Source organism: Dipodomys merriami, unplaced genomic scaffold (assembly GCF_024711535.1).
Source record: "Dipodomys merriami isolate MVZ:Mamm:240054 unplaced genomic scaffold, mDipMer1.0.p SCAF_640, whole genome shotgun sequence".
Taxonomy (NCBI): domain Eukaryota; kingdom Metazoa; phylum Chordata; class Mammalia; order Rodentia; family Heteromyidae; genus Dipodomys; species Dipodomys merriami.
The window spans coordinates 402,793-419,320 of NW_027206225.1; the positions used below are offsets into that span (position 1 = coordinate 402,793).

The window sequence follows — 16,528 nt, forward strand, 5'->3', positions numbered from 1 at the left end:
CAAGAACTGCCCATTTAATCATGACATACATCACATTCCATTGGTAATCATATGAATAGGAATGAGTTTCTTAGGATCTCCTGCCATTTGGAAGTTGGATTCAAACTGTGGGCTACAGCTCCCACCTCTTCAACCCGACGGTAGGGAACTCAACGGTCTGTCCAAGAACATCAGAAAGACCAATGATTAGTCAGGCTCCAGTGGCTCTCAGCAGTCCTCCTTGATACTTACAAGGCTGTGATAGGAGGATCATGGTCAAAGTCATCCTAGGCAGGAAAGTCGTTGAGACCCCTGTCCAATTACAAGTGCCAACAAAGCCAGAAGTAGAGCCGTATGGCTCCAGTGGTAGAGGGCTAGCCTTGAGCAAAAGCAGCTCATGGACTGTGTCCAGATCCTGAGTTCAAGGACCGGGACTGGCAACATACAGACATACACAACAATCTGTGCAGCCATCTGGCTAAAGCAGATCATCCTCTTTTCCCCAACTGGATTGGACAGAGTTTCCTGGGAAAGGAGCTGCTGTTATCTTGACTCCATCCATTTGCCTGCATCACAGGATTCCGGCCACACCCCTATTCCGGAATGGTTCTTTTTGACCAACGGGATACAAGAATGGTGGGCACGCCCACATTCCATGTTGCCTGGTAGCACCTGGATACTCTCTGCTGGTTGACACCACTAGCAACAGTTGAAGAAGGTAGAGGTGGCTGAGTGGTGATCAAGAGACTCGAGGCCTAGGAGGAGAGGTCTTGCTCAGCCCCACCACATGCTTGGCCGGGCCCCAGCCCCCTCCCCTCTTTCCCTCTGGAGCAGCGTTTCAAACCTGGTGCTGCTGGCTCGGACATGAGGTGCCTCTTGGAGTCCTCAGGTAATGGTGCATCACCACCCGGTTTGCAGCCCTGACCTGGTCCTGACCCCCCTCTTCTCTGCTCCAGGCCTGAGTGTCCACCAAGGCTCTGCCATCATTGCTCGCCCCACCTGGGGCAGCCACCAACAGCTTCTCCTAGCAGCACATGTGAGTGGCTGCCTCACAGGACCTCACCCTGCGACCCCATTCCCCCCCCCACAGACCTATACCTGCGCCTCCCCAATGTCCAACAGTCCAGCCAGGACTCTGCCACAAATGCACCCCAGGGGTGAAGGTGTGTGTTGGCCCGACGATCCCACCCCCATCGCTAGTGGCCAGTGTCCCAGGAAACAGGGAGATACAGGGTTGAATGAGGAGTGGGCACTACAGAGCTCCTGGCCTGGAGCTGTGGGAGCCACACAGCAGCACATCTGCACCCTTTCTCTCCCCGGTGGGAACCTGGTGGCTTTAGTCTGAGTTGGGGAGAAGCATGTCCACACCTGCCTTCTGGAGTCTTTTCCTATTTTCTGGGGGTGGGGGTGTTGAATGCAGAAGATAGGCCCCGCTTGCTGTGTGAGCCCTTGTCTTCTGTGCTCAGTCACCCTTTCACCTGAAGAGGGTCTCAGAAAAGCCCGGTAGGGAGGTGAGGTTGCTGGGGGGTCATAGCAAAAGGTGAATATCTGGGAGCAGTACCCTCCCCCCACACATACACCCAGCCTGTCTTCCCCTCCTCCAGCTGGCAACAGTTCTTATGGAGTGATCACATTTCCCAGCTCTGCCATCTTCTGCTGGTACTCCTGGTCCATCTGGTCTCCAACAAACTCAGGAGAGGCACTGCTCTGAGTCTGTGTGTGTGTGTGTGTGTGTGTGTGTGTGTGTGTGTGTGTGTGTGTGTGTGTGTGTGTGTGTGTGTGTGTGTGTTTGTGTGTGTGTGACAGAAAGAAAGAAAAAACAGAGACACAGAGACAGAGACAGAGAGAGGAGAGACAGAGAGACACAGAGACACAGAGAGAAAGACACAGAGAAAGACAGAGAGAGATCATCTTTCTCCTTGTATAGACTGACTGTGCTCAGGTGAGTGATCAGTTGGTAAATTGCAGGTGCTGCATGGACGAGTCTTCTGTCATCGGTCTGGATGGATGTGTGTGTGTGTGTGTGTGTGTGTGTGTGTGTGTGTGTGTATGTGTGTAGAAGTGGGGTGTAACAAGGAGGCTGGATGCTTTGTTAACTTCTACCTGCTATTTTGGGGGAGTGCATGGGCTTTGCAGGTGAGTTCTGGGTGCCTGGAAGGGTGAGACGCTTGAAGGGGACTCAGCACTGTTTAATTACAAGAACAAGGGATCTCTGTGGCCTGGAGCTGTGTACTCCCTTGGGCCTGGTTGGTGGCTTGCCAGGGGGACAAAGATCATGGCCAGTACTTAGTAAGGATATGAGCCCTGCTAGTATGTAGAGCAACAGAGTAGGTCAGACTCTAGGTCTTCTCATCAGGATGTCTGATGGGAGAGGCCAACCCTATTTTAAGTCTTCAGCTGTGATCTTCAGATCTAAGCCTCCTGATTAGTAGGATTATAGGCATGAGCTCTGGCACTGGGCCTCTGGTTCTTTCTGGTATATTAGAGTTTGACCTCAAGGCCTTAGGCTTGCCAGTCATGTCTTCTACCATGAGAGCCAAGCTTTTCTGTCTTGGGCATTTCCGAGATGGAGACTTAATATGTGCTCAGGCTGGGCTGGATGGAGGTCCTCCTATCTGTGGCAGGCATGCGCCACCAGGCCTGGTCCCCTGTAGTTGGGATGGTAGACATGTGGAGCCATGCTCAGTCATTGGTTTATATGGATTGTCCCTAACTCAGTCCATGGCAGCCAATTCATGACCACAGGTGAAGCTCTGGGTTGGGCCTCGAACATAGGCCCTCAATCTCCTCATGGGACAGTTGTCAGGAAACAAGGGATTAATACAGAGGGCTCTCTGGAGCAGGGCCAGGCACAGAGGGAGCTGCTGTCAGATACGGTTCTCAGGAATTCTGTGAGCATATGACAGAAAGTTACCTGGAAAGGGCTATGATGGGGTCTGTTATTTATCGTGCAACAGGTGTGGGATTATGAAACAAAACATGGCTGTCTTTCTTCATTACCCTACCCACCTGAGGAAGGGGATCCTTTACTGTATTCAATTTTGCCCCTGGGGAAAACGAGGCATGGAGAATACGGGTGACCTACTCATGATCCTGCTAACAGGAAGCTCAGCCTAACTTCTCTGCCATGCTCCCTAGGACAGTGGGTGCTATTCAGTCCACGTCTTGTGGTGCGAAGTCCACTTCTTGTCAGTCGTGGGGCTTGAACTCTGGGCCTGGGCGCTGTCCCAGAGCTCCTCAGCTCAAGGCTAGCATTCTACCACTTGAGTCACAACACCACTTTTGGTTTTCTGGTGGTTCTTTGGAGATAAGAGTTTCACAGATGTTCCTGTCCGGGCTGGCTATGAACCATGATCCTCATATCTCAGCCTCCTGTGTAGTTAGGGTTATAGTCCTGAGCCATCGGCACCTGGCTTAAGTGTAATTCTGACCTCTCTCTCTCTCTCTCTCTCTCTCTCTCTCTCTCTCTCTCTCTCTCTCTCTCTCTCTCTCTCTCTCTCTCTCTCTCTCTCTCTCTCTCTCTCTCTCTTCTCTCTCTGTGTGTCTTTGTTTCTGTATTTCTCTGTCTCTCTCTCTGTCTCTCTCTCTGTCTCTGTCTCTGTCTCTGTCTCTGTCTCTCTCTCTCTCTCTCTCTCTCTCTCTCTCTCTCTCTCTCTCTCTCTCTCTCTCTCTCTCTCTCTCTCTCTCACACACACACACACACACACACACACACAGAGGAACTTATTGAATGGGTGCTGGAGGAGGTGGTCCAGCGTCCCCATGTTGCTGGAACCAAGGTGGCCTTCTCATTCTGGAGGTGGGCTGTGGGTTAGGAGCTCTCTCGCTCAGTCTGTTATATCAGCTTCATGAGGTAAGCCCCTCTGTGCACTGGCTAGACCATAAGGTTATTTATTTTCCATCTAGCCTTATTGGAATTAGTATTGTGTTCTACGTCCTTTTCTGGCAAAAATTTCTGGCCAAAATTATGATACAAATTTATGGAATGAAAATGTAATACCATCTTAAGAAAGTAATTTAGGGCTCTGGGAATGTGGCTTCATGGTACACTGATTGCCTAGCATGCATGAAACCCTGGGTTCAATTCCTCAGTACCACATAAACAGAAAAAGAAACACTGTAAGTGATGCCGTGCCTCAAGTGGTACAGTGTTAGCCTTGAGAGAAAAAAAACCTGAGGAATAATTCCCTATCCCTGAGTTTAAGCCCCAGTCCTAGCAAAACAACAATAACAACAACAACAACATTTAGTTAATAAATGCAAAATAAAGAGCCCATACTTGGAATATATAATTGCTCTTTCCATACTGATTCCTGACAATAGTCCCTAATTCATGTATTTTACCTATATTAGGATACTGTGTTATAAAAAAAGAAGTTTTGTTCATTAGGTAATGGAAATTAATACCAGGAATGTGCTTAGATGTCAGGTGAAGATTAATTCTGGAAATTCAAGGATTCCAGACTTTTGAGTGGTCACTGCTAATCACAATGAGAAGGGTAGTCTAAGTGAGATTTGGAAAACTTTTTGGCCGGTCATGGCACCAAAAAGCAAAGGCTAATTAAGAGTTGTGACAGAAGAGAAAGAGGAACTCCAGATGGAAGGAATAAATGATAGTAACTAAGGTATAGCAGAAACCATTCCAGGAAACCATTTTTGGTTATTGAAGAACTAGTTATCAACTAGGCTTATTCTTCATTGTCTTTAGCAATCTCAATCTCTTAGGCTAGTTCTTAATCTCTGTGTGATAAATGTATCTCCTTCTATGCTGTTCTTTCATACCTGATTTCCCTTGCTCTCTAAAAATCTGTCTTTCTCTATTTCCCTATGAACACTTCCTGATACTAAATACACCTACACAGATGGAAGAGGATGCTAATGTAAGGATCCCATAGCTCATGAGTCATTAATGTAACAAAATGGAAAATGAGGACATATTTATTTTTTTTAATTTTATTTTATTTTATTTGAGAACATACTGTACAGAGGGGTTACAATTACATTGGCAGGATAATGCATACATTTCTTACCAAGCATTGCAGCCTCCTCCTTTGTTTACCCTTCACCTCCCTTCTCAGCCTCCCCCCTCCCCCCCACCCAATCATACAACCCTCCCCCCCCAACACCGACATTGTAAAGCTTGCTTTGACATGACATTTTGTAATTCTCCTTGTTGCAACAGGTCCACCTGAATCCTTAAACGACTTGTTTGTCCCCATCTCCTCCACATGTTATACTGACATCAAATAAAGTGAAAGCGGGGGTTACACTGTGGGGGAGGGACATACAAAGCAACAAAGAAATAATCTTATAAATGCGATAGAAACACATGCATGAAAGAAACGGAAACATTAAAATACATATTTAAGGGTCCGTTTTCCTAACATCACATTATCTGACCTTTTCCGCTTGACTCATACCTATACTAGATATTGCAAATAAGGGAAACCATGGGACCTATGTTTCTTCGGGCCTGGCTTACTTCACTTAATATAATTTTTTCCAAGCCTTACCATTTCCTAACAAATGGGGAAATGCCATTCTTTCTGATGGAGGCATAGAATTCCATTGTGTATATATACCACATTTTCTTGATCCATTCATCTACTGAGGGGCTTCTGGGTTGGTTCCATATCTTAGCTATGGTAAATAATGCTGCAATAAACATAGTTGTGCTGGTAGCTTTAGTGTGGTCTTGTTTGTATACATTTGGGTAAATGCCCAAAAGTACGATTGTTGGATCATAGGGGAGATCTATGTGAAGTCTTTTGAGGAACCTCCATACTGCTTTCCAAAGTGGTTGAAAAAGTTTACATTCCCACCAACAATGAAGTAAGGTTCCTTTCTGTCCACAGCCCCTCCAGCATCTGTTGTTGTTAGAGTTCTTGATTTTTGCCGTTCTAACTGGAGTGAGGTGATATCTCAATGTTGTTTTGATTTGCATTTCTTTTATGGCTAGGGATGTTGAACATTTCTTCATGTGTCTATTGGCCATCCTTCTTTCTTCTTCAGAGAAGCTTCTCTTTAAGTCTTTCGCCCACTTATTTATTGGGCAGTTGATTCTTTGAGGATTTGTTGTTGGGGGGTTTAATTTTTTGAGTTCCAAGTATATTTTAGATATGAGACCCTTGTCCGTTGTATGGCTAGTAAAGATCTTCTCCCAATCGGTGGGCTTTCTATTGATCTTGCTAGCTATGTCATTTGCCCTGCAGAAGCTCTGCAACCTTATGCAATCCCATTTGTTCAACCTTTCTTTGATTTGTTGTGTTTCCGGGTCTCTATTCAGAAAATTTCGGGCTGAGCCAAGGAGACCTAGGGTTTCTCCTATTCCATCCTGTAATGTTTTCAGAGTGTCTGCTTTGAGTTCAAGGTCTTTGATCCATTTGGAGTTGATTCTGGTGCAGGGTGATATATAAGGATCTAGCTTTAGTTTTCTATATGTAGTTAACCAATTTTGCCAGCACCATTTACTGAAGAGGCTGTCTTTCTTCCATTCTATGGTTTTAGCTCCCTTATCGAAGATTAGGTGGCTATAGGTCTGTAGGTTCATTTCTGGGTTTTCAATTCTATTCCATTGGTCCTGAGGTCTGTTCTTATGCCAATACCAAGCTGTTTTGATTACTATGGCTTTATAGTAGAGTTTGAAATTTGGTATTGATATTCCTCCAGCAGTGTTCTTTCCGTTGAGAAGTGTTTTTGCTATTCGGGGTCTTTTTTTGTTCCATATGAATTTTTGGATTGCCTCTTCTATTTCCTTGAAGAATGAGGGTGGAATTTTGATAGGTATCGCGTTGAATTTGTAGATAGCCTTGGGAAGTATTGCCATTTTCACGATGTTAATCTTGCCAATCCAGGAGCATGGGAGGTTTTGCCATTTTTTAAGTTCTGTGTTGATTTCCTTTTTCAAGATTTTAAAGTTTTCATCGTAGAGGTCCTTCACTACTTTAGTTAAGTTAATTCCTAGGTATTTTATTTTTTGTGGGGCTATTACAAATGGAGTTGCTTTCCTAATTTCAGCCACACTTTTCTCATTGTTGGCATACAGAAAAGCCATTGATTTTTGGGGGTTAATTTTATAACCTGCTACTTTGCCAAAGTTTTGAATCAGCTTGAGTAATTTGGGAGTGGAGTCTATGGGATTCTTTAAATACAAGATCATGTCATCTGCAAAGAGGGAGAGTTTTATTTCTTCTTTCCCTATTTGGATCCCCTTTATGTCTGCATCTTGTCTTATTGCTGTAGCTAGGCATTCTAATACTAGATTGAAGAGAAGTGGAGAGAGTGGGCATCCTTGTCTTGTTCCTGAATTAAGAGGAAATGGCTTTAGTTTTTCACCATTGAGTATAATGCTGGCTGTAGGTTTGTCATATACAGCCTTTATTGTATTGAGGAATGTTCCATGGATTCCTAATTTTTCCAGAACCTTCATCATAAAGGGGTGTCGGATATTGTCGAATGCTTTTTCTGCGTCTATTGAGATAACCATGTGGTTCTTGTTCTTGCTCCTGTTGATGTGATGAATAATATTAATTGATTTGCGTATATTGAACCAGCTTTGCATCCCTGAAATGAATCCTGTTTGATCGTGGTGTATGATTTTTTGGATGAATTGTTGAAGTCGATTGGCCAAAATTTTGTTGAGAAGTTTTGCATCAATGTTCATCAAAGAAATGGGTCTATAGTTCTCTTTCTTTGATGAGTCCCTGCCTGGTTTTGGGATGAGGGTTATGATGGCTTCATAGAATGTATTCGGTAGTGAGCTTTCTCTTTCAATTTCATTGAAGAGTTGGAGGAGTATTGGTGTGAGCTCTGCTTTGAAGGCCTTGTAAAATTCCACTGTAAAACCATCTGGTCCTGGACTTTTCTTAGCTGGGAGGTCTCTTATTGCTGTTTCTATTTCAATGCTTGATATGGCCCTGGTAAGATAGTTTAACTCATCTTGGTTTAGTTTTGGCATGTCAATATTTGCTAGGAAAAGGTCCATTTCTGTCAAGTTGTCGAACTTATTAGCATAAAGTTTTGAGAAGTATTCCCTTATAATGTTCTGAATCTTGATTGTTTCCGTGGTGATGTTTCCATTCTCATCTCTGAGTTTATTAATTTGGGTGTGTTCTCTTCTTTTTCTGATAAGATTTGCTAAGGGTCTGTCAATTTTGTTAAGTTTTTCAAAGAACCAACTCTTTGTTTTGTTGATTCTTTCTATAGTTTTTTAAAATTCTAGTTCATTTAATTCTGATTTAATTTTGATTATTTCTTTCCCTCTACTGGATTGGGGTTTATCTTGCTGCTCTTTTTCAAGGAGGTTTAGATTTGTCATTAAATTGCTAGTTTCAGATCTCTCCAATTTGTTGATGTAGGAGCTCAGAGCTATAAACTTGCCTCTGAGGACTGCCTTTGCTGTGTCCCAGAGGATATGGTAATTTGTGTGTTCATTTTTGTTGAATAGCATGAACATTTGAATTTCCTTTCTAATCTCTTCCATGACCCACTCATGATTCAGCAGTGTGTTGTTCAGCCTCCATGTGATACCGGACTTTCTTTGGTGGTTTTTGGTGTTGAGTTCTAATTTTATTCCCTTGTGGTCAGAGAGAATGCAGGGTATAACTTCAAGGTTTCTGAATTTAGACAAGTTTGCTTTGTGGCCTAAAATGTGGTCTATTTTAGAAAATGTTCCATGTGCTGCTGAGAAGAACGTGTATTCTGATGCTGCTGGGTGAAATGTTCGGTAAATGTCTGTTAAGTCTAGTTGATCTATGCAGCTGTTTAGATCTGCGGTTTCTCTGTTGAGTTTTTGCCCAGTTGATCTGTCTAGTGGGGAGAGTGGTGTGTTAAAATCCCCAACAATTAATGTCTTTGGATCTATATGGGATTTGAGGGAAAGTAGTGTTTCTTTGATAAATTTGGGTGCTCCATTGTTTGGCGAATAGATATTTAGAATTGTAATATCCTCCTGAAGGAGAGATCCTTTAATTAGTATGTAGCGACCTTCTTTATCTCTTCTCACGATTTTTAATTTGAAGCCTATTTTATCTGATATTAGGATTGCAACTCCCGCCTGTTTATGAGGGCCGTTTGCTTGGTAGGTTTTGTTCCAGCCTTTAACATTGAAAATATGTTTGTTTTTACGGGCAAGATGTGACTCCTGCAGGCAGCAGATAGAAGGGTCTAGTTTTTTAATCCAACTAGACAGTCTATGTCGTTTAATTGGAGAGTTCAGTCCGTTAACGTTAAGAGATAGGACTGAGAGGTATTTGGGAGTTCCTGCCATGTTATCTACCTTCTTGGGGGCTGCAAAAACTGTGTTCTTCCTATGGTTCTTGGATTCTCAGTTTGGGTGCAGTTTGTTGGCTTTTATTGTGGTCTTGTTGGTTTTCTATGTGTAGGACATCTTTAAGAATCTTTTGTAGGGCTGGTTTGGTGGAGATGTATTGTTTCAATTTCCTTCAGTTATGAAGGAGAGTTTAGCTGGGTACAGTATTCTTGGTTGATAGTTGTTTTTTTTTAGGCATGGCATACGTCATTCCAGGCTCTTCTTGATTTGATTGTCTCTGCTGAGAAATCTGAGGTGATTCTAATTGGTTTCCCTTTATAGGTGATTACCCTTTTCTCCCTGACAGCTTTAAAGATCTTTTCCTTGTTCTGAGTTGATCCTGTGTGGATTATAATGTGACAGTGGGATGTCCTATTCTGGTCTGGTCTATTTGGGGTTCTAAAGGCTTCTTGTATCTGAATAGGCCTATATTTTTGCATGTTTGGGAAGTTCTCTGCTAGGATCCTGTTAAACAAATTTCCTAGACCATTAACTTCTGTTTCTAGGTGCTCCTCTACACCCATTATCCTTAGATTAGGCCTTCTGATGGTGTCTTCCAGGTGTTGGATAGATCTATCATATTTCTTGGACTTGTCTTGGATGGTTGTATGTTCTTTCTCTATAATATCTAGGCTGTCTTCAATCCCTGAGATTCGATCTTCTGCATGGTCTAACCTGCTGTCAAGACTCTTTACTTTGTTTTTAATCTCTTTTCCTTCTAATTGTTCAGCTTTGATGGCTTCAAGTTCTTTGTTGAAGCTCTGTTTTAGGTCTTGTATGAATCTTTTTACTTCCTTAATTTGGTGTTCAGTGTTTGTCCTCAAATCACTTAGTTGATTGGATATGGTTTCTTTGGACTCCCATTCCTTCTGTTGGGTTCCATTCAGCATTCCCTTTGTGGTCTCCCTGACTTCCTTCAGCTCTTTGTTAATGGATTCTATGGATGCCTTTAGTGATCTTTGTGTGTTCTCTACCTGGTCTCTCAATTCCTGTATTACTCTTTGTTTAGCTTCCTCTCGTTTGTGGGATTCCTGCAGTTCTCTTTGAGTGTTCTCAGCCTGCTCACGCCATCCCTCCCTTTCTATTTGCGTATTCTCAAGTTGTTCACGCAAATCCTGTATCAGTTTTTGAGTAGCTTCCTCACGCTTATGATATTCCTGTATAAACTTCTGGGATGCCTCCTCTCTCTCCCTATCACGCTCATACAGAGTCCTTTGTAAGTTGTCAAACTTCTCATTTATCATGTTTGCCACCAGTGTTTGTAGAGCTATTTGGCAACTCTCCTCTGGATTGTTCATTATCTGATCTGACCCCTGATTATCAAGATTGGAAATTGAGATACCCGAATTTGCCATTTTTCTTTTGTTTTTCCGGCTTACTCTGCCCATTTGAGATGAAGATAGCACCAGTTTTTTGCTACAACACTATCTTAAGGCAACCATCAACCAAAGTTTGCATTTGTACAGTCAATAATCTACAGATACAATCTAGTTCAACAGATACATCTATTCAACATCAAGCAACTATATTTTGAAGGACTTCGAACCGCAGAAAAGAATTTGGAAAACCAGAAATTATTAGGATTAGGGAGAGATGTGGGTGAAAAATAGGAATAGATTGGTGTGGGGAGGCACAGGGAGAGTTAACTATGTCCTAATCACAATGCAGGAAATGGGTTGGGTAGGATGCAAGTAGAGAGAGAGAGAAAAAGAAGAGAGGGATAGGGGAATGAAAAGAGACCAGAAAAAAAATAGAAACGTAAAAATTAATGTTATTGTAGAGATTAAAAGACCATCTATTTATAGAGGAATGTGAATATGTTTAGAGAAAGGGAGGGACATAGAGGAGATGTGAAAAACTTTATGGATGGGAAAGGGAGAAGAAAATATCAGAAGTTCAGTAGAGCTAGACAAAAAACAAAAAGATAATTATGAAAGAAAGAAAAAGAGAAAGAAGATAAGAAAAGAAAGGAAAACGCTCATTTACATATTCCTAAAATAAAAATTATAAGAGGAGAAAAAAAAGTTACTGGAAATCAATTATTTTTTCAGAAGAGGCAAAAATTAAAGATTAATAAAAGTTTTAAAAGAGAAAAAAATTTATATATATATCAGGTAACAAAAAACAAAAAACAAACAAAAAAAGAAAAAAAAGGAAAAAAAAAGAAAAAAAAAGTCCTTTGATTTTTTTTTGGGGGGGAGGGGTGGGAAGAATCCTGTATCTCCCTTTTGTCTGTAACCAGCCTTTTGTTGGAGTCTCTGGTCAGCTTGATGTCCTGTGGCTTGATTGGTTTCTTAAGTCGGTTTGTTGGAAGAGGCAGAAAAATGCTCTGCTTTACCCAAGATTTTGAGATCCCCCTCCCAGGTTAGTTTTCTAGGAGGGTGATCTGCTTTGAGAATCACAAAAGAGGGGGATGCAGTGATGAGGCTAGGTTCTGGGTAGTGTTGAGGCCTTTCAACAATCAGTAGCTTTTTCCTGGGGCTGTTTTGTGCAAAAAAAAAATCTCCCAGAGCCCAGCCTGGAGCCGTTCTCAGGGATTCTGTTTTTCAATTGATTGTTGAGGCTGCTAGAGGGAGGGGCAGCCTCTGGCTCTGGTTACCCAGTGAGGGAAGCCACTCCAATGGCTGGCGCCTGAGCTAGGTGACTTTTCCCTGGATGGAGCCGAGTCTGGCAGGTCACTTTGCCGTTAAGTTCTTGTGACCTGCTAAATGACTCGTTTTATTCCAAGGCCTGGGTTGGAGCTGGCAGCTCCTCCGAGCTTTGTTGGTATCCAAGATGGAGATCACCAGTGCTGGGGGGGGAGGGGTGGCCTTCCCTCCTCTGCTCCCTGAGAAGGAGTGAGGACGTCGGGCTTCTACTCACACCGAGTCTTGGATCCTGGGTCGTCTCTGGTCTGCAAGCTGCAGGATGAAGATGTCCGCTCTTTGTTGGTTCTTGCTGGTGTTGAGTAGAATCCGCTCGCCTGCTGCGTCTGGCTCCTTCGTCCCGGACTCTCTGTGTGAGCGCTCAGGTATGGCCCCCGGCTGGGGTCTCCGCGCTTTCGACCCTGCCGCCGCCGCCGCGGCTGCTGGCGAGCACTCAGGTGTTTCTTTTTACCTTGTCTTCCCTCTCTTGTCTAAGTCTCTGTCCTGTGATGGCACACTTGGTGTGATTCTCTGGCTTAGGACTGTTCACTGGAACTCTAAAACTGCTTTCTATGGGAGAGCTTGTTCAGATTACAGCTTCTCCTCCGCCATCTTCCCGGAACTCTGGAGGACATATTTATTGCTCCCTCAATTATTCTGAAAAGCTGCAATGTCACATCATTTGATTCAGATTTCCATTGTTTGTCTACTTAGTGTCATTTACTGCACTAAATGCAAATATGAGCCGGGTGCTGGTGGCTCATGCTTGCTACTTAGGAGGTTGAGACCAGAAGATTGTGGTTCAAGCCAACCTGTTAAGGAAAGTACATGAGACCCTTATATTCAATTAACCACCAGAAACCCAGAAGTGGTGCTGTAGCTAAAGTGGCAGAGTGCTCAACTTGAGCTGAAGAGCTGAAGGACAGCGTCCAGGATCCAAGTTCAAGTCCCACAACCAACAAAAAAGTGCAAATATGACTTTAACTTTCCCCCAAAGTATTGATGAAGTCAATAGTAATCCTCCAAATAGAGAAAAGTATTACAAAATGATTCAGTGTCCCTACTTTTGCTGAGTTATTTAAGTTATGGCTTACTTGCTGGACATAATCTCTTCTTTTAAAATTGTCAAATATTATCTTTATAATAAACTTCATCTAATATTTCTTGGTTCAAAAGAGAAGTCCATAGATTAGATGTCACTTGACTTTCTTACTGTCTTAGTTCGAAGCCAACCCAGGAAGAAGGAGACTCTTTCAAACTTTTATCTGTAATTAAACACCAAATAAGTGGAGTTTTCGCTAAAGCAGTAGAGTACTAGCTTTGTGGGCAGGTGGCAGGAAATACAATTATACAGGGGCAGGGTCCAGCCCCTGAGTTCAAGCCCCAGAACCAGCACCAACTAAACAAACAAGTAAACAAAATAAAATCCAAGTATTTCTTTGGGACCCTCCTTACAGGAATACTGGTCTGAGAAGAGGCTGCTTTTGCTGATCATACTCAATGGATCCTCCTGTTTTGGAATCCTTATTGCTATGGAAAACTCAGGACCAGACTAAAGGAATTGATAACTGACTCCTGCAACAAGAGAATCATTTCAGGAGTGAAACATGCATAAGACGCTTTAAGACCTCCATATCTTAGTTTCTTTGCAGTAGAACACTTTTAAAACAAAGTTATTTCCTTTAGTTCTATGCTGGCCTTCAAATGACACATTGTTTCATTTTTAAATACTCTCAACTATAAGTTTACAGACAAGTTTTATATGAGTAAAGAACACTCAAAAAAGTCAGGGACAGAGTTTCCTTCAAGCCTTGTATTCTTTTCTTGTACAGTATAAAGGAAAGCACAAGTTAACTTGAACTTTGTCATTCCTTAATGTTCAATTCCTCTCCTGGGATCAGTTTCCACATCCAGTATCAGTAACTTCCACTTACTTCCAGTAACAATCTATGGTGCTGCTCTATGGCTTCATTGAAATAGCACAAGGACACCTTTGAACATGAGGTAACACGTGTTTCAGAGACAACTTAATAAAGAGAAAATATTAAATTTATGTTGCTTATGAATACATTATCCATGAGTACATTGAGTTCAAACTTCTTTAGTCTTCTGTAAATTAAGGTGAATTTTAAATGGGAAGGGGGTTCTCAGATCATTTTTTCTGAATGTATGTGCTGTGCATTAATTTATGATTTAACAGTATGATTTAACATATGATTTAACAGTAAGAAACAATAGCAATAATAGAGAAATTCTGTGTTTAAGTATAAGCGTTCAATACAATATAGAAGACTCTACAAATAAGGCAACATTGAAACAATAAAGCCACGTACAGTATGTAGATTTATGGGAGTGATATAGAGAAAGCATTACTCCTAAGTGGAATATGAAGCATGAGGCCACTCCCTTTCTAAATCATGCTTGCTAATCACGTAAATTGGTAAAAAAGTAGAATGGAAGAATGATTCTGTTGCCAATGTAAGTCAGATATAAGAGTATGGACTTAACTGGAAAAAGAGTCCATCTTGAGAGAACAGGGATAATACTAGCAATGAACCTAAGATCACATTTCTTTTCTTTCCTTTTCTTATATTCTTTTTTTGTGTTGTTTTTCGTGGTGCTTGAACTCTGGGACTGGGCGCTGTCCCTCTGATACTCAATTCAAGGCTAATGCTCTACCACTTGAGCTACAGTGGCACTTCCAGTTTTCTAGTAGTTATTTGAGAAAAGAGTTTCCAGGACTTTCCTACCCAGGTTGGCTTTAATCCCCAATCCTCAGATCTTATTATCAATCAGCTTGTGATCACATTTCTAACAGTGTACACTCAGGATATATAATGTGTACATTCATCTATCTTTTTTTTTTAATTTTTTTTGGGTCCAGTCGTGGGGCCTGAACTCAGGGCCTGGGCGCTGTCCCTCAGCTCTTCAGCTCAAGGCTAGCACTCTACCACTTGAGCCACAGCGCCACTTCTGGCTTTTTTCTTTTTGCTTATGTGGTGCTGAGGAATTGAACCCAGGGCCTCATGCATGCAAGGCAAGCGCTCTACCACTGAGCCACCTTCCCAGCCCCATCATCTATCTTTATATGAATTCTTGAGTTAAAAATATGAGCTACAGCTTAGTCTTTATAATCGCAAAAATGTTTCTAGTTTAAAAGTTGATACTCCTGGAAAGATAATACCTAAGAATGTAAAGCAGTCTGGGAAGTTCAGTTTGCATACAGCCTGGGCAGACCAGGCTTTGAGACACTACCTATAATTAACCAGCCAAAAGGTGGAATACCAATCATGAGCAAGATTACTGATTAAGAGCTTGAGGCTTTTGTGTACATAGATACAAACATGCACATACACACAGAGGCACTTATATGTGCACACATGAATACACAAATGAGACAACTCTCAGAATATGTAGAAAAGTTAGAAAACAATGGAAAATATATCCTGAGTAAGACTAGAATCAAGTGATAATTTTTAATATTAGAAAACCCTCCAGTGAACTTTGTTCAAGAAAGTTGAGACTATTACAAAGGGAGGGACCAGAGATAGTAAGAGAGTCAAGTATTCATTATTAACGGGATGAGATCCATGGAGGAAGGAATCAGAGACCCCTGCAGGTGCATCTGAAAATTTTCATATCCTGTGTCAAATATTAGAACATCTTTGAAAATAGTATATAAACAGTCTGAGCAGTCAGTCTAGTGGATAAGATTATAAGAGAAGTTCAGATTTGCTAGTCTGTTTCTAGATTAAATAAACCAACAAACTATGACAGGACAATGTGATACAAGTCTGGAATTCTAGCACTTAGACTAAGACAGGAGATTAGAGAGTGGAATTACATAGCCATACCTTCCATGGACCAGGTAGTATAATTTTGTCTCAATAAAACAAGCCAAACAACAAGAAAGGAATACACAGTTCAATTTTGGGCTAATTTCGTCATTATGTTTCAAAAGGTCAAGTTTCCTATTGAAATGCAACTCATATATAGTCCTCAGTTGTGTTTTAAATGCTCTCTTCATTACAGAACATTCCTAGATGCAAATTGGTTCATGATTCCCATCCAAAAATTTGCAAAAGTAAGTAAGCATCATTATGTTGGATTCCAAAAAAAATGATGAAGGATTACAAAAGCTTAAACCTGGAGAAATAGCAAAGTTCATCTAATGTAGGACTTTGTAGACCTTGCTAAATTATAATTTAGATTTAAAATACATATTTTGATTTTGTTTGTAATTTGATATTCTATAGGATACTACAAAATTCTTTTTAAGGAGAAGGGTTAATTGACATTCACAAATGATTCTGACATTCTATTTTCCTAGAATATACTTTCAAGAGAGTTATAATTAGAACTTAGTTAATAGATAATTCGAACATTCATGTATAATATGATAATGTGAATAATTTAGACAGAGTTGCCAGCAAATGGATGATATTAATTTATAAATTTAGAAAAACTGCAATTTTTGAGGGTTTGGAATAATATGGTATGAAGAGAGTAATTGTGTGACATCTTCTTTCTTCTACCTATATGTAACACAGGAAGCGATTTCCTTAGTTACGTGCCTCTGTATACATTGAGAAAAATGCTAGGTTTGGGGTTTGTT

The 16,528-nt window shown here is 41.5% G+C and overlaps 1 long non-coding RNA gene across 1 annotated transcript in view; it reads left to right on the forward strand.

Annotated features, from left to right (window-relative positions):
• The first annotated feature begins 765 nt into the window (after positions 1–765).
• The window catches only part of LOC138815462 (uncharacterized), an 89,035-nt gene continuing 73,272 nt past the window's right edge, over positions 766–16,528 (forward strand). The window contains exon 1 of the long non-coding RNA XR_011368327.1: positions 766–868. This is a non-coding gene — a long non-coding RNA (uncharacterized lncRNA). The remainder of the gene's footprint in view (positions 869–16,528) is intronic.